This window comes from Thunnus thynnus, chromosome 1, assembly GCF_963924715.1.
Source record: "Thunnus thynnus chromosome 1, fThuThy2.1, whole genome shotgun sequence".
Classification (NCBI taxonomy): domain Eukaryota; kingdom Metazoa; phylum Chordata; class Actinopteri; order Scombriformes; family Scombridae; genus Thunnus; species Thunnus thynnus.
The window spans coordinates 15,057,061-15,076,167 of NC_089517.1; positions in this window are offsets into that span (position 1 = coordinate 15,057,061).

Sequence of the window (19,107 nt, forward strand, 5' to 3'; positions counted from 1 at the left end):
ATATATAAAAGTGGGGAATACCACAATACATGGAGGTTTGGGATAGACACACAACATGTACAGAACAGTCTTGACGTACACTGAATCGTTTATTAAGTTTCCTCTGCAGGAATATGACATTTTGAGCCTGATTTCAACTCATACACTTTTTGATTTAGCAAACCATGAATCCTGCACTACAGCAGCAAGATTAGAGCAGAATGTCATCTGCTGCTGGATTCTGAATGTGAATGCCAAATATTAAAATATCTACAATACAAGGTTCATCATTATAAGATTGCCTGACAGGTCTTTGTCGCACTGCGTCCTCTGAGATTCTGCTGCTGACAAGCTGGAAATATGTTCATGAAAGACCTGTTTTAAGTGCAGCACTGTTACATTGCTCTGAACCTTCTACCTGTTTTCAAACAACACCTCTGTCTGGTGAATTACAGGTGCAGACTGTGTTAAAGCAAAATAATGAACATAATGAACCTCTTTAAATCAAGTGAAAATACATAATGTGCTGTAAGGTCAATTACTGCATTAGCAAATGGATATTATGCATACAACCTGATTGCTTGATATGGGTGAAGGTAAGGTTATATGACAGCAAATAAAACAGTGATTTGCAAAAGTGATTGCTTGCTTCGTAAACACTTTCGATGGCCAAAGCATGCAGAGACAAGTTCCCTGATTGCTTATTGATCTTGAATGAGTACCTTAGTGAGAGGAGATCTGCTCAAGGTTACAAAGGTCAGTCAAATAGCCTGCCAGCCATGGCACAAATCTGTTCTTAATGCTTTACCATGTGTTATTTATTCATTAGCACATTTCAACTTTATCCCGAAACTTTATAGGCTTTTTAAATTATTAAATATCATTTGTTTACAATATAGCCACATTATTGTGTACAGTAGTTTTGACGGCCACAACTGCAGCCACACAGATTTAAATCTTGGTAACCCTCCTGCTTGCATTTGTTTTTGTCTAATATATATATATATATATATATATATATATATATAGTTTGCACACTTTACTTTACAGTTTATTTCCTCTTCATTTGGTTTACTTTGACCTTGTGCATGACACATTCACAATGTACATACATCAGGAAACCACTAAATAACCTCCCACACATGTAGCTTTTGTTTTATACATCATACTCATGTTTTATGAAGTATTTTGGACAGTGCGTTAGTTCTATTTTACACATTTAGTTAGTTTTGTACGCTCAACACTAGTTTAGTTGTCTTAAGCTGAGCAAAACGATTTATCTTAAGTTACCAGTGCTCAGTTTGCCACTACTGGCTTCTGCTGCTGAAGGGGCGTCTTGTCAGGTCTGCCTGAAAGATGCATCTCATGAAGCAGCACTGTCAATTACAGAAGGATAAAGGCAATTAATAGATAAAAGAGTTTGTTAATTTATGTCGGATATATTATGTTTTTTAGTACTGTTGTTTTGGTTAATTGTCTAATCATGTAAGCTGATAGACAAATTGTATTGGCTAGTTATATACTATGTAGTTTAGTTGTTACTGTTTGTCAGACTGCATATAAAGATGGACATATCGAGGTGTGACATAGGTTTGCATTGGAGCTGGTTTGAAGCACAGAGTTGCTGCTTATGGTCGGCTGCTATCGTCTCTGTTTGGAGCCAGGACCTTCCAAATAAGGAGCGGTGGGTGTTGCCTTTCACTCTCTAGAAACACGGCCCGCTACCTCCAACCGAAGCGAACGCTAGCTTACTGGGAACACTGAGCGGCGTATACTCAGGCTAACATTAGCTAATTTTGCTAAATTATGTGAACAGGGCAGGTGTCATAAGTAACACTAAATGTACGAAAATATAGTCCAAGTCAATGCGAGTCCCAGAGCCTGAGAGAGCAGCAGGGTAGCGAACTGTCAATCACAGCTGTCAATCAACACCCACACAGCAGCTAAAAGCTAAAAGTCTTCAACCCTTATTACAAACATCACAGGTGAAAGTACTGGACTCATGGAAATGTCACTGTAATAGATAAACATAAGCTTGATAAGATAAATTAACTTTGCAAAACTGCTGTACATGGTGTAGATATTATTTTAATTAGAGAGATACAGTGAGAGAGAGAAAGTACATGAAAGAGACAGCATGCCTGTCTGAATTTGGGTGCAAGTTTCTGAGTAGATAGGCATGCGTGAGTATCATGTAGCTTTTCATGAGAATTAGGGGAGACAGTTGGCAGTCCTGTGTTATAATCTATAGCTTCTTAGAGGAAAAGGGGATGAGCGGAGGATTGTAAACCATATTTCAAAGGAACTGAGCAAGATAAAAACTCCTCAACATTCCTTTGCTCTCCTCTGTTCCCCAGCTGTGTGTATCAATCATTCTCTAATATTCCAAGCATGTCTTCAGGGTCTCTCTGTTCAGGCCCTGGAGCCCAGCTTATGGCATCCTTCAGATCTTTCACCCTTTCATGTGAATGCACACTCCAACTTCAACATTTCCGACCAGCATTAAGATTTAGGGGTGTCTTTAACACACAGAATAAGATTGAGGTTTCTTTTGTGTGTGTGATGAAAATGCTCCACATATTTGAGAGGTCAGTGGCCAAAATGAACAGCAAAGGAGTTCAGTCTAAGAAATGTATCTGGGATGAAGTGTATGTCTGAACTCACTTTGAAGAAGTTAGAAGAGAAAAGTGCAGTGCTGTACATTACCGTATGTGCTCAGAGTAGAAGAAACGCACCTTTTCTCTAAAACATATAGTACAAAACAATAGTTTAAACACTTAAGTGGTCAAATGTATCACATTCTTTAATGTCTCATTTGATCTTTTTGAGCAAAAACTGTTGGTAAGACTAGGCCGAAAGAGAAAAGGTCACAGCAAAGGGGAAGTCTTTAGATACAGCCTCTCCTCCGATTTGTATATTAAAAATCTTTGCAGTTTTACACCAGCTGTTTTTTTACCACACAGCCAAATTATCTTCAGTTAGGCTTTTGTACATGTTTTCCTTTTTTTATTTCTTGTTTGTACTGCACTTCAAGCCATTTCTTTTGCAGCAATTGTTTTGTGCAGTTGTTCAGATATTTTTTTTTACAATTTAAAGTGTTTGTGTAATGTTGATCAGTGATCAGTTTGATGTTTGATTTTTAAAGTTTCAATTATTAAAGCATTGTGAATTTTTGTCAGGTGTTTCTGTTGAAATGGATAATCAAGCTACAGTAGGTTTTTTTTAGATTTTGCTGAACTCATTGTGTGAGTGAATATATTCTAATGTTGTACTGAATACGCTCAGAAAGGCAAGCCAAGAGGAGATTTGGCAATAAAGTCCTGTGTGTGTAACTGTGTGTCTTGATAATGCGGCCTTAAAACAACAGTGAAACATTGCACCATTGACTTTAGACCAGGTTTTTGTTGGTCAATAGCGCAATCACTCTCTACTGCCTCAAGATAGCAATGTGCCAACAATGCGCCTGACCACACCTTACTTTTAGACCAACACGCCCATGGGCGCAAGTGCCTTCGTTAAAATAACAAAGACACTTGCGCACAAAGCGGCGCCAGGCGTAAGATAGGGCCCTAATAGTTTCTAATTGACAGTCCTAGCACGCAGCTTAGCTTGTAATTGCACATTTCAAATTATATTTTACAGATTGTTGGTTATATTATGAATTTTAAACCTTTACAAATTGTATGACCATAATATCTCAGTATCAATCTTTCTAGATACTATCTGGTATAGATTTTATTGGTTCCTCTTTTCTCTTCATTGCACTGTATGTTTCTTTTATAATTCTTAAAATACAAACAGAAATGTGGAAAAGTAAAGAGCTTCAAAGCTTGAAAAAAAAAAGAGAAAGAGCCTCTCTACTTAATGAAGTAATGGCCGACTTTGTCAAAAGATAAGAAAAATGTAGCACATCTTCAGAGGACAGAACAAACTGATGTCTGCAGAAAAAAAAATGTTTCAGCGAACCATTAGTGATATGTTCTCTGAAGATGTGCCATGTTTTTTTGATCTTTTGACAAAGTCTGCCAGTACTTCATTAAAATTTTGTGTTCTGTATGTGCGAGCAAAGACGTTATATTGCTGGCATACACTTTTTACTTTGAAGAATTACTTTTACTTGAACTTCAGTTGTCAAGTTGTCACACTATTGTTTTGCATTAACTCACTAATGTGTGATTAGTTTGATAAGTTTCATTTAGGGGACACTGAGAAATTGTGTAAAAAGTGGTCTTTAGATACTCAGTGCGTGGGCTGTGGTTATCAATTAAATATCTACCTTTTTAACCTGAGTTCCATCAATGACCACAAATAAATTGTTTCCAAAATCAGTTTATAGAATAATAGCCTGGACATAAACAACATACAGTATTACATCATAACTTAATTGTTCACACCAAGGCTCCCATGTGTCATTTAGCAGTTTGCTATTTTTAAGTTGTTTTTCATGTTGGGAAATCCAGACATGAGGATCTAAATCTTTTAACACCACAGCCTTTTGCACGCATGAAAAACTAAACAATATTAGGGTGTCTAAGGGAAAAATGTGCTGCATCAGCGTTCTCCCTTTGTTTGTTTGTTTTGTTTAAATTTCAGCTACCTTGCTCGGTTGCACGTTGTGTTCACACCCCTCACTTTGTTGGAGCTGCATGGCCACCAGAGGAGGGGCAGGTTGACAAATGAGGGAGGAAGACACAGCGTGAGGTCATGGCGAGGTAGCGAGCTACCTCTCGCTGCGTAAATAAATAAGCCGTGGTGCTGTCAGCAGTGCCGAATATTCATCACAATAATGGCCACCTTGGGGTTGGTTAAATGTTCCAAGGAAATATCAAGGTCAATCTATGTGCCCTAATAACATAATAAACTTCAAAAAACGTCTGATTTGCGTCTCTGTGTGCTGAAAAAAGCTTGAAGAAGCAGTGGAGGCTCAATGAGAAAACATGTTTAGGAGAAAATACATCATTTGAATAATTAATATCTTTTATCAGCAACGTCTCCTTGAACTTTTCATCTCCCTATTAAGTAAATTAAGCATCATCCTATGTCCATACGTACCTAAGTCATAGCAATTAATCCACAGCAAAAATGTCATTGAAATTATTGATCCTATCTCTTCATCTTTCCTGGCATTGCATCTTACATAATAACAACAAAGAAAGAATCTCAAGAGAATCTGTGGAAACGTCTTTTACCAGATATTCATATTGCTCTTGTCACAAAACATGCTATCATTCAAAATTTGAAAGTACATGTAAAACTTCCCCCTTGTGTCATGTTTTCTGTGTCTTTGGCTGCCCCACTGCTTGAGCAGGCCTACAGAGAGTAAGGCATGGAGATGGAGGATGGTACTCACTTAGATTATTTAAGTTAATATGCACCTGAAGCACAGTTAGGGTTTACTACAGGGATATTACTCACGAGAAGCACTGCCTTGATAATGGTGCATAACACTATACACAGTGGGTATTTATATACTGTTTGTGGTTTATACTGGGATTGCATGGGTTGTGGTGCACAACATCTGACTCAAAGCTCTATCATAAATTATTCAACATGGAAATTTTTGTTTAGTTTATTAAATTTATTTATATCAGGGACCATGTACAAAATACATTAATCTCAAACATAGAGAAAAGAGGCTTTGTACCAGATTTAGCTACTAGCTAATTTCCATCTGTAGTCCCTGAGCAGGTGAACAGAAACAAAACACAGAGCAAAACCTATCATCTCCATTACAAATGGAGCAACACTTTTTATTTATTCAAATTTCGAGCCATAGAAAAATGTAAATGTAAACGTGTGTTTAGGTGAGCATTTCTTAAAATAGCTTAATTCAGACATCTTCAAAGAACTGAAATAAGGTTAAAGTTTAAAGGTAAGTTTAAATCTTTTGTCCATGAATCTGGAGTCTGGGGACAACCACCAGTAATGTTTGTAAAATCAAGAAACAGAGACATTATGTTCAGTGCAGGAAATGCCCTTACTGTTACTGGCCTGAAAGAGGTGTGTGACGTCCTGCCCTGCTCCCTAGGTTGTTTTTCATTTCATGTCATTCATTTAACATCCTGTTTAATTTTGAAATACTCACCTCTCCTCTCATTTCAGATATTTCACTTCCTGCTCTTGTGTGTTTCCCGCCTGTGTGATTGTCTACCCTGCCCCGATTAGTTTCACCTGTCCCTGTATCCTCCCCTCCCTAGTGTATTTAGTCTGTGTTCCTGTATTCCTCCTCAGCCTGATTTTCCCTCCACACCTGCCCTGCATCAGCCTCTTCAGCCCTTTCCTGTTCCATTTATTCTCCCAGTCAGTCAGCTCCTTGCCTGTTCTCTACCTGTTCATCACCTGTTCCCTAATCCCTCATTGGTTCAGTTTATATTCAAAGGTGCAGTGTGTAGAATTTAGTGGCATCTAGCGGAACGGACTTGGCAGAAATGGGATATAATATTCATAAGTATGTTTTAATTAATGTATAATCACCTGAAAATAAGAATTGCTGTGTTTTCGTTACCTTAGAATGAGCCGTTTATATCAATATAGGGAGCGGATCTTCTTGTTGCACCGCCATTTTTCCACAGTAGCCCAGAATGGACAAACCAAACACTGGCTCTAGAGAGGGCCTTTCGCGTGGCCACTTTAGGTTCTCATATGTGCTTGGAAGGGGAGGGGAACGGGAAGGTGTATTCAGTTGGCAACCTCACCGATAGATGCCAGTAAATCCTACACACCGGTTCTATTGTAGTTTGGTTCAGTCTTTGTCGAATCATCTGTTCAGTTTTGCTTTGCCTGTGCTCCTGAGTCCTGTTCCTGAGTAAATATTAATTCTTCAGTTCCTGTTGCCTGCGGCCTCCTGCTTTGGGTCCACCAGCTCCGCTCCTTGTAACAAGGTGTTATCTCAATTCATCAAAATTCTGTGATTTCCATGGAGATGGTTTGTCCAGGTGGAAAAACAACTTGAGTAATTCATCAAATTTTTAATAGCTTGAATTTTAAAGATGGAAATGCAGTAGAGGCCTTGAGTTACAGCAGCAAGGGCAGTTATTAATACATCAAGTAATTAGCATGGTTCCGTAGTGTTATGAATGAAAGTAATTGCATTGGACCTCTTTCCCACCTTGCCTCTCTCTTAAATTTTATAGAAATGGAAATTCCATCATGACCTTTTGACCTTGTGCATTATTCAGTTGAGTAGTATACCTACCATTTCTCTCACAATATAGCCCTGGGCCCAGGTTTTTAGCATGTGTTGAAACCTCTGCAAGGCTCTGGAGATTCGGGCTGGGGATTTATTACCCTTCACACACCCTTTTGGCTTCTTGAAAAATACCTCCCTTTGGATTAAATGTTAAAGACTAAGGCGCTCACATTTTGTAAGGAAACTAAATTAACCTACGTACCCTAAAGCTCTCTCCTACCTCACACTGAAAGCCAAAAAGTGTATAAAGTGTAATGCTAATATCGATAATACCGATGGTGAGTAGCGACGGTTAGAAAGCACCCACACAAACACATAAACTGCTCTTTTACACAAGCCTATAGAATATAACTATATGAATATAATTTGCATAATAAATGTACCATACATTATATACTGTAGCAATCGCTACTGGAGAAGTACAATATAACCAATATTAAGACCACTTGACTATACTGTATGTAGAAATGCAGCAAAATATGGCTCCACTTTGCCTTTTGTTTTTTCTTTTTATTGATATTATCATAAATGACTAAGTATCTATAATACAACATCATTGTTACCCAGTTTACCTCCAGTCTCTCTATACATGCAACTTTAAGCCTTTTTAACATTATGCAATCGTTAATGCTGTTTTTAAAAATGATATGAGTGGCACACTCTTCAAAAAGTAAAGAACCAGAGTGCTACTCATCAGGCTTGAATAATTAATTCTGTATTGGTCATTAGGCATAAAGTCAAGGAGCTGCAGTTCACTGCCATAGTTACAGTACATCTACCAAGCTCAGTTAAAGCAATGTGTTATGTTAGGTTTGATGTATGGCCTTCTGTCACCTACCAAGAAGCCGTCAAAGGACATCCTCAATTAAGTGGAGATGTTAACAATTACAGTAATTACAGTATTTCTTTTATGGACAGAGCTTATCTAAGCTTTATATGAGGCGTCACTAATCTGAATACATTTAGGTCAAGTTCAGATTTGCATTCTGTGTGGCTAGAGTGTGGTGAACAATCAAGTCTCTTTTTTCAGGAATTATTAGACGTGTTTGTTTGTTAGATTTACTTCAACAGTGTGACAGCACATTTTAAGCTTTTCTCTTAACTGACACTGTGTCTTGGTTGTTGACTGAATGAGACCAACAGAGTCATTTATCATAAATGTATTCTCTTCAAGAACTACATGTAGTGAAAGGGAACATAACATGATTTTTGTGATTTTCTGTCTGTTAGTAGTCAAATACAGACGAGTGATGACTTAAAGGAAAAACTGGCACAGGTCTGTATGCTTTACCCCTATAGTGAGGGGATCCGGTGGCTCTGTTATGCTTTGGGGGGCATTTTGCTGGCCTGGGTCCATTGGGTCCACTTGTCCCCTTAGAGTGAAGGGTCACTGCAAATCAATACAAAGTTGTTCTGAGTGATCACCTTTATCCTATGATGAAACATTTCTATCCTGATGAGAGTGATCTCTTCCAGGATGACAATGCCCCAATTCACAGGGCACAAAGGGTCACTGAATGGTTTGATGAGTATGAAAATGATGTGAGTCATATGCTATGGCCTTAACAGTCACCAGATCTCAACCCAGTTGAACACCTATGGGAGATTTTGGACCGATGTGTTAGACAGAGCTCTCCACCATAATCATCAAAACAGCAAATGAGGGAATATATATATGAAGAATGGTGTTCCTCAGCCTTGGCATTAATTATACAAGTCTCTGGAACTCTTCTGAAAGGATGAACACTATTCATATTTTTCATGAACTACCTCCCCATTGAAGTGATATCAGATCATTTACTGACATGTTCTGTAGCCTCTGTTGCTAAGGTTGTAGCTACGGTTGTTCGCATTGTCCATTCCCGTATTTTGGATCTTGATTCAGGCTCAAACATGAACAGATGTATTTGAGAAGTTTATATTTCGAGTAAAGAACAAGAAAAAGGAGTAAAATCCTACCACTATTGTTTGTTTATGTAGCCTCTGGAGCTGGCGTAAGTCTGGCGAGGGGAAGCTTCTGGAGGCTAACCAATGAGAACAAACAGAGTGAGCTCATGGGGAGGGTGGCCTTAAAGAGACAGGCCTGTTTCAGATAGAGGCTGAACTGGGATCTGCATAAAGGACCAGTGTAAGATAAATAAGTTTTTTGAACTGTAAATTATGCAAAGATATTCCAGTAGAGCCACAGAATAAAAAAAGAACAGGCAATGTGCATGTTTTGTCCTCTTTAATAGAAGATAATGTTATGGAGACTTATGGAGGAGTATGATGTGTTTATTAATCAGCAGTAAAATGCTGACTAAAATCCAAACTTTGCCACAAAACTTGTTTTAATTGCATTAGCTACTGTTACAGAAGTTTATGTTTATTCGCTTACACTACTGTAGAACCAAAAATAATTAATTATTAACATTATCTGCAAACATATAGGCTGGGTGGCCAGTGTTTTAGTGAGCTAGTCAGGGGTCAGAGGTAGCAGGACGTATTTCCAAAGTGTGACAGCCAGCACTTCTTATATGGAAAGTCCTTGCTCCAAGTGGAAAACATGGTGCTCAGTGTAAACTAAAACTGTGGGCTTAAAAATGGCAAACCAATGGATGTCTTGTTTTCCAGGAATTGTGTGTTTGTTTGTGAGATTCACTTCAGCAGCATGGCAGCATGCATAAACAATACAGTGACTGTTAATCTGAAATGATGTACAGTATGTTAAATGTTTTTATATATGTATCCATGTGCAAGCATGAGGTGTTTCTGATTCAGAAAACAAGTGTTTTTAATGTAAAACATCAAAGCAATAACAGCATGCAGCTGCAAAACTGAGAGTGAGAAACCTGGTGTAATGTTTGCAGCCACAGTAGAGTGTGATTCCAGCAACGGTCTGTTCACAGTTACAGCACTGCTACACGCCTGCACATTTGCCAGAGATGACTGACTTTTTAAAGAAAAAGACAGAAATACAAATATGTCATCCATAGCGCACCCTCCACTTAAATAACTTGATGGGCAAATTTTTGGGTAGATTTTTTATTTTTTTAATAATATATATTGTAACTTCGTCTGATGTCTTGATACTAAGCTGCTGATGGCTTTAATGGATGAATAAAACATCTCATAGAATGTCTGCTATTGTGTTTTAGCACAGTTTTTCCTCTTTGGTTACTCAAAAAAAGGCAGTTCTGGGAGCAGCTATATTTACCGTATACCTCATGTTATGGATTTACTGGTACACAAGCCTTGGGACAAACACAAAGCAATCCCATTTTTCATTCAGACAAGAACTCCTTGTTTGGCCTTTGTTCTAGGTTTATGAAATTCCCAGAGTGCTCAATTGCATTGAACATCTTCGTTTACAGAAAGCAGACTGACATCCTGAACCTAATAATTGACTTTGATAACAAGCTAGAAAACTTGTGTGTTCAGTTATTGATGATGAATATCAACAAACTAGAGATACAATATGTGCTGCATTCTGACAGGAACCCACCTTATTGTAAAAATACAGAGCAGGGTACAAAAACATTACGCAGTCCAGATTGATGCCATTTGGTCCAGATTGCTGCAGCGATTATTTTCTCAGACTAACTCCACATTCCTTTGACTTTAATAGTTCTTTGTTAATCCTTTGAGTAAATGTTAAAAATGCTCTCATAATGTGTGTTAACTCTCTCACTTAAGCATGTGTGGCTGCTTACATTTTCCAAGCTCAGCTTGACAATTTACTGTAGCAACAGCACTTTGACAAGAATACACCACTTGATTTAACTTGAGCAGTTTGGTTAGGCAGTCAACAAAGCAGAAAGTGATAGAGCGAGGGGGCTGTTTAGAAGATGGCAGTCCTGTCTTATTCCATAGAGTGCAATCTGTTTTTTTACTTTACAGAACAGATGTTAACACCTGGACACTTCTACCTTCTGCATCCACATGTTTATTGAGCATATTGACAGCATAATGAACGCGTACACGTCTAGTCTATTCGAAGATATGGGTTTTAAATTCACACACTAAATTAACTCATGGGAAGATTACCATAGTTTACCCTTGTTTCCAGAGGGCAATGCAAACAATTAATTTATTTGTCTGTTAATTAATTTGTTTGTTTGTTTGATGTTTAGCAGTCTGCTCCTGCAGAATCATTGCAGAGCTAAAATTAACTTTGATGGCTGTTTGGTGGAGAACACTGCAAGTAAAATAATAGATTTAATGATGTCAGTTTGTCCTCTTGGTGTAAATAGACTGTTTTATAATGAACTCTATACTGTAACTATATGCGCTATAGCTGTAGATGACAAAAGCAGTGTATTTTCTGTCTTCAATATCGTATTTCAATATATGTTTCAAGTATCTCCTAACAAATGTCAGTTCAATATTTGTGTGTGTGTGTGTATGTGTGTGTGTGTGAAATGTAATGAAACAGGTGTCGTCAAAGAGCTGAGAAACACTGGTCCATGTCATCAGCTCAGGCTTCATTGCATCTTGTCAATTTTCACAATTCTGTAAATCCAATTTGAATTAAAAAGGATCTAATGCAGCTAATGCCGACTGGTTACCTGACTCTGTCTCTAAGAAACAGAGTGAGAGGAGAGGTGTGGGGGCGGTGTTGGTGGTGGCAGTGACTGAATTGGATGAATTTTGCCTGTTGAAAGCAGGTAAAATTAGATCACAGAGCACGAAGTGAGTGAGCAAGCGAGCGAGTGGTGCTTTTGTCTAAATCCTATAATGTGCGGCTGTTTCTTGTCTGTTGAATGTGTGTAAGGATGCTTAACTATTGAATCTGGATTACCATACATGATATCTGATGAGATGGTATCATCTCAAGTGTGGGAGTGTGCTCCAGGCAGTGATATGTATTACCATGGCAGACAGCAGGACTGGGGGTGGATGGGGCAGAGACGAGAGATGACAGGAAGTGAGCGATGTGAGGCTGCTGCTTACCTGTTGAATCTCAATGCATAATACCTGATGCGCTTATTTGGTCTCAAGTGGGTGCACAGCTGCAATCTGTTTTTCAGCTTTTAGGAAAGACACTCAGATCATTGCCTTGAAACTAATAAAGCTGACATAGCTCAATAATTATCTAATTCACCAGGAAGGGAATGCATTTAACAGGGAAGGTCACATACCTAATATACCTGCATTCTAAGCGTGCGAAGTGAACAAGACTAAATGTCTTTAGCCAGACTGACAGCCCCATTAGGCTGCAATGCTCATTACACATCAGAAAACAGAATGTTTGGATGGATAGAGAGTAATGGAAAAACAACATTGCTGTTTGTACAATCCTTACCACAAGTGCAGCAAAAAATGTCAAGCTTGGTCTGAGAGTGGCATTTGAGGTTCGGTCATGTTGTCCTCAGATGCAAAAGAGTTTATCCTTTCCATGGTGGCCATCTTTGCCTCTCAGCAAGCCCCTTGCACAAACCTGCATGTCATCTCCTCTGTGGTTATGTGTGCACTGTCTACATGTGTTATTGTGTATGCCCATGCGAAGTAGGCTCTAATCCATGCGGGAGTTGCCATTGCTCTCTAACAACTGGAGTAGGCACTGTGGATAAGTCTAGCACCATCATACAGGACGTCTTTTTAAGTACATTTTTTTATCTGATTATGAGTGTCTTTTGGAAGGAGGGGCCCGCTCCTGAGGGTTTGGTGGCTATTCAAGGTGAGTCACTTGGCACCCCTCCTGACCAGCCCCTTCCAGAGGGTCTGGATCTGTGCGGCCATTTGTATGGACAGCCGTGGGTAAGTCATCTTAAGGGGGAGAGGGAGGAAAAACAAGATGATAACAAAAACAATAATGAGACCTACCCGTCCCAGCCCCTATCCCCCTCTTTGGGTCAACCTTTGTTCATTTTCAGTGACCACCTCTCCCAAAACCATCAATTTCCAACCCCATCAAACACCAAAACCTGGCTCAGCCACCCATCCACCTCCTACCCCCATATCTTGTTTCTTTTCTCTTATCTCACACACACAGCATCTATCTAAACTCACACCACACCATCATCTTATCTAGCCCTACTTTTCATTGTCCTTAGTGACTGTTATTGTCAATGCCTGTATATTGTTGTGTTCACCTCTGTTAATTGAACTGTTATTTACATTTTGTTATTTCTCACAAATAAGAAAAAAAGGAAGGTGGTGGGCGGAAGGAGATGTGATTGGGTCAGGGTTACCACAGACCAAGAAGCCAATCATCAACAGGAAGCCATGAAGTCAGTCAGTGCTGTCATAGATATGTGGGTGTACACGTGTTTACACAGTCTGGAGTGAGAAGCATGCAACAGGCCTTAGGCTGAATATGTCAGGTTCAGCTCTACATTGTCACTCTTGCCTCAAATTTCCCCAGAAGTTGTCAGCTTCAACAGCACTTAGGCTCACTGTGCTTTGATCTGAATGTCAACATTAGTATGGTTACATGCATGTTATCTCCTGCCTCTTGATATGTGGCATGTTAGCATTCTAACATTAGCAAGTGCACATGCTCGCAGTTAAGTTCATGTCTAGCATGTAACATTTAGCATGTCAGAAAATCAAAATAGTGATGCGCTTCACATGTACAGAGCACAATTTTTGCTATTTTTTATCTCAAAAGAACTTGACAGTTTTCATGAGCACTGACAGGCACCGTAGCTCAAATAAGAATAGTGCCAAACATAGACTCATTCATTAATTGCTCAGATGAATACAAGCTGTCTCAGCCCAAACTTGAATGAACATCTTCATTGCTTTTCTAGGATGAAAAAACACACTGAGGAGAGATGCAGATATAACTTATTTCTTTTTAACTATTTGTCTACTGTTAAGTCTGTTTCTAAGTCTAGATGGAAAAGCTTCTAATTCTGTAGAGCCAGTGCCACTGAGTAAACTACACTTTACCACTTTATCTGTTACACCTGTACTATTTGAAGTCATCTAATAAAATACATGCAGCATAAAAATAAATCATTCCTTTGTGAAGCTTATACTGCTTTATTTCATGTTCACTTTGTGGCTTCCTAAGAGTCCACCAAAACATAAAATAAATATCTATGTAATTTAGTATGTTATTTATTTATGTCTAAATAAGAATAGTAGAGCTGTAAAAGCTTGGTGTGTCATGGCCATATTGCACTGTGCCTTTTCTAGCATTAGGTGCTTTCTAATTGTTTTTTAAAGTTTGGGGCAGGTTGAGAGACAAAACATTCAGCAAGTTTATTATAATTATACCTAATTATACCTAATTATCTACCTGTAGATAATTAGGTATAGATTATAGCAAAACAAATCAATTTTACTGTCCTACACATGGCACACAATTGTAAAAAGGCTGTTTGTTTGACATAATATAACTTGATAGCAATACGTTTAAAGCATGAAAGCAGAAACTTCATTAGAGATAATTAGAGGATTTATAATATGTAAGGATGAAATGTCTGAGGTTTTGTGTGTGCGGTTAAAAATACTTCAAAACTAAATACAGGTTTAAGCTTAATCTACATCCATGTGGGTGATTGGGCCGTGAAGCAGGTGAGCACAGCCATCTACAGCCTTGAAGCAACTCAATGCACCTGCACAATTGTTAATAAAACCATATGCCACAAAAATGAATTAGAAGTAATGTTGTTCAAATCTGCCAGTATGCAGAGTAATTTCTTCACTAACTGAAAGACTTTCAAAAATATCACACACAACCGAACAAACAAATAAACAAATGAGCCAACAAATGAATGACCACAGCTCTTATTGAGTGTTCAATTGAGCAGTAATAACATCTCAATTTGTACTTGCACTTGCTCTTTCCAGCGAGAGCGCACAGGTTTCAGTCGGCAGCTTCAATCAGCCACTCGTACAATGCGAGGGTGTGTGGTCAGCAAGCGGAAGGTGGACTGCACTAATTGCAGAACAAGGCATGAAAGAAATGATGGGGCTTATATTTTCTCTGACTGTGTCTGGGAAAGAAATACTCTGATGCAATCAGTTAGAGCAAAGTGGATTAAACAGGTGGGAGACTGCTAAAGAGAGCAAAACTAATATTCAGGCGCTACAGGATTCGTGTCAAATTCAACCAAATATATTTTCCAAATTACACCTAGTGGTATCTACTCTGTATTTACCTTTGCTGGAAAATATTTCCACCAAGAGTGAGGTCTGTGGTATTTACTGAGTAACCAGGACATTGTTTCCGCAACGGCACATGCTGAGTTTTACAAATACAATTTATTATTATTATTTCAACATCAATCACAAAATGCCATTCACCCTTTTTGTACTGAAATGATGAATGCACATACCTAGGAACCACAGAAAATAAAATTATCTGCATTAAATCTTTTTATTGGTTTGTTTGTTATATGATTTGAGTTAACTGATCATTTAACCTACAGTCCCCCAGGAAATTATACAGAATATTTACTGTTGTAGTACATTTGTGTAATCATTATAGAAACGGATTATAGACAGTTGGTTCATGTTTTTATTTCACATGGTTAGAGAGCTGGTTCACTAACAAATGAAATCATTTCAGAGTGGAACTAAATCTTAGAAGATAAGTGTTGATTACACCCACCCTGATGTTTGACAGGAAGGTTAAAATTATGAGAACTCTGCTGGCAGGGTTTTATCACTCCAGCTTATTGATATTCAGCAACAGCACTGTTGTTTTTTAGTATTGTTGTTTTTCCCGATTCACAGTTGACAGCGGCTTAAACTACAAATAAAAACATTAAAAATGTGTTGCATATTAAACAAATCAGAAATTGGCAGCACGAGTAAGGCTCATGAAGCCATATACGTACATTCTCAGTTGGCATAATTTAGAACAAACATTATCTTTTAATGTCTAATGAATAAGTGGAATAGTTAAAGAATCAATTATCCACCACAATGATGACAATCACATCCATTTTAGCTTTTCCTTTTGGGTGCCTTAGCAGTAGACTGTGGAGCTGCAGTCATCTCTCTCTCATTCTCCTCTGACTGCTCTTGCCCTGCCTCCTCCTGCTCCTCATCCTGCTCTGGGTGGTCTAGATTGCTGTATGTCTGTCCAAAAATATTTGATGAGTCATCCCATGTCAAATTAATGGGCCCCCTCTACACCAATGTTATCCTTATTGGATGTTATGCCCTATGTTGGAATAGTTTTATTTGTTAACTGGTTATCCACTCAATTGTTCTCCTTCTCCCTTGACTGTAGACCACAGCTTTATAAACTTGGGAAAACTAAGACCATAGCTACCTCCTGAAAGTTGTTGACATCTCAAGGACATGGCATGCATATATTTCCACATCTTCTTTTGTTGCCCTGCCCGGCCACTCTTTGTCTCTTTCTCTTCCCTTTTCTTCCTGATATATGTGTCTCTGAGGTTCTTCCAGGGTCTCGTAGCATCTTCAACTAAATCATAAACAGTATGTTAAATAGGATATTACAACATATCATGTCAGCCATCAAACACAAAGAAACAAGTCAAATAATACCTCAAATACGACACTGGAGCACTCATGTTAGGCCTATGTATGCTCCAACATGTATGCTCCAGTAGTCTATGTTCAGTTCCCAGGTAAAAAGCTACACAGAATGCCTCCCATTTTTGATTAATATGACGTTAATGTTAGCTAGCTAGGTAGCTTACATTAGCCAAACTTACATTATTGCCTTGCTACCAACTCTACTACATCCAAAAGTAAACAACATAAGCTACTCACTATCTTGATAGCCTAGTTGCTCGGCAAAGCTCCTCCACATGTTGAGTTCATTATCTTTATAATCTTTGTCATACAATACAGGGTGATGAGAAACACAAACAATCAACAGGTCTGCCGTTGTCATTAGGAGTTGTGACATGATGTCTGTTCTGCACAAGATGATTGGTTGAGGCTTTTATTAGAGGTGTGAAAGCTCTGAAAAATCAACCTCGTTCTGGAAAAAAAATTACATTGCTTTTTCGCTGCGTAATATTTGTGTTCTGTGTGAAAGTACTCATGACAAAAACAACAGTTCAAAACAATATATTGACATGTGATTAAGTCGCACCTCACGAAAAAGATGCCCCCCATGTGTAAAGTCCTTAAGAGACACAGCCAAAGGATATGATCTGGAAAAAATTAGCGGGGCGGGGGCGGGGGGTGACGTAATTTAGGCAGTTGAGCTGATTCATTTTTGAAAGATGACTCTAGGCCCCTCAAGGGGAATGCAGCCAGGGTGTATAAGTGATATCTGCTCCATGGTTAATTCAGTGCGATTTTCCAAGCACAAGGTCACTCATTGTCAGTATCTGACAGAGGCCCATTCAGAAGAATGAGATGAGCTCAGAGAGCTTTCTCATTCTGATGCCGCAGCTCTCGACTCATAATTATCTGGATGGCGCAGGCCTGCGTGACATTGTCAAGGAATACAAAGCTGTAATCTCTGCCTGGTTCTTCTGTAATGAATTAACGCCAATGGCGGTGAAACAGTAATGCATCACAGGCACAGATAGATTTCATTTTACAGAGTTATCAGCGGTTCTATCATGGGAATGGTTCAAGCCACATTGACTATTTAGAGTGGAATGACCTTTTCACCGGTAAGGTCTATGTGTCTGGTGAATAGTCAACCTTTCATTCAAACCCACAGGAGCACTGTCAAATGCTCCCAGACATGTTCAAAGGTTTTACATTTGCGGAATTATGATGAGTTTACCTCAGGTCCAACTGATATGCAAAAAAGACTTTGGGCAAACAATTTTTCCACCTCAGGTGGTTTGTTTGTGTGTTTATTTATTAATTCTCTATAAGTTTATGTAAAAAAAAAGTGAGTCTACAGTAAAAGAAAGGCAGAGAAGCTTGTTTGACTATTTTCATCAACTCTTTTCCTGAGCCTGTAAGTTATAATCACATCAAGGCTAATTAGTCCCAATTAAATCCTTCTAATCAGACACCTTATGCACGTTGTTATAATGATGTGTTTTCCTGCAAGGTCACATATAGTGTATATAGTTCTTTAACAATAACAATGAGCAGTGACTCCTAACTGCTGCAGACAGGAGAAACTTTTCTAATTTCTTCTTTTCCCTGCACAAAAAAAATCCACAAAAACAACAAAACAGAATATTCACATCTTCAGTGTCTTTAATTCCTAGGAAACAAAAATCTGAAAGGCTGTCACACTGAACATTATGCATCCATCAATATATGGTATTTGCAATTCAAATCTAGCCAATCTCTGCTGTAACATGAATGTCATTACCACAGTGTAATGAACTCCAAGCTGCACTGAACATATTGTGACTGTATGTAATGCACAAGGAGACATACTGTATTGTTTACTGAGATGTCTCTGTTGCTGGCTGCAGAGCGCTTGTGGGCGCTCTGCAGGGGATTTACGACTGTGCTTAGATCCCATGTGTCACCTAAAGCCAAACAACTGACCAGCATATGGACTAAGTCTTTTTTTTCAGTGCATCTTTAAAGATCTGGTAGGGCCTGTTTTGACTCATTTTTATAAATACTGAGTCTAATTTTAAACATATCTGTGAAGTTTTATTCACCAAAGTTGTTTAGATTTCTCTAAATCCAGCTTTCCTTACAGCACAGATTCCAGCTCAGAGGGTGGGGGCCACACCTCCAATTGGACTACTACCTAATGAATAATGCAAGTTCCCTTACGCCGTATCTTTACCTGGGGTAATGGCTGCAGCTGGAGACATAAGACAGGATATAGTGGTCTATGAACCGTAGTCTGATCATAAATGGGAAGGGGAAGAACCTGCTGCTGTGCAGTTGAGATTTCAAAAGGATGTTTTGGAAATGTAAGATCATGTCAAAGTTTCCTAACAAAGTAAGTAATATTTTCAAATGTAGCCTGAGGTCGCTAGCTTAGGTTTAGCACATATATATTATATTCCTTTAGCTAAGTATGTTTTAAAACTTCATCCAAAGATTGAAGATGAAAAAGTGGAAAATACTGCAGCGCACTGAGTCTC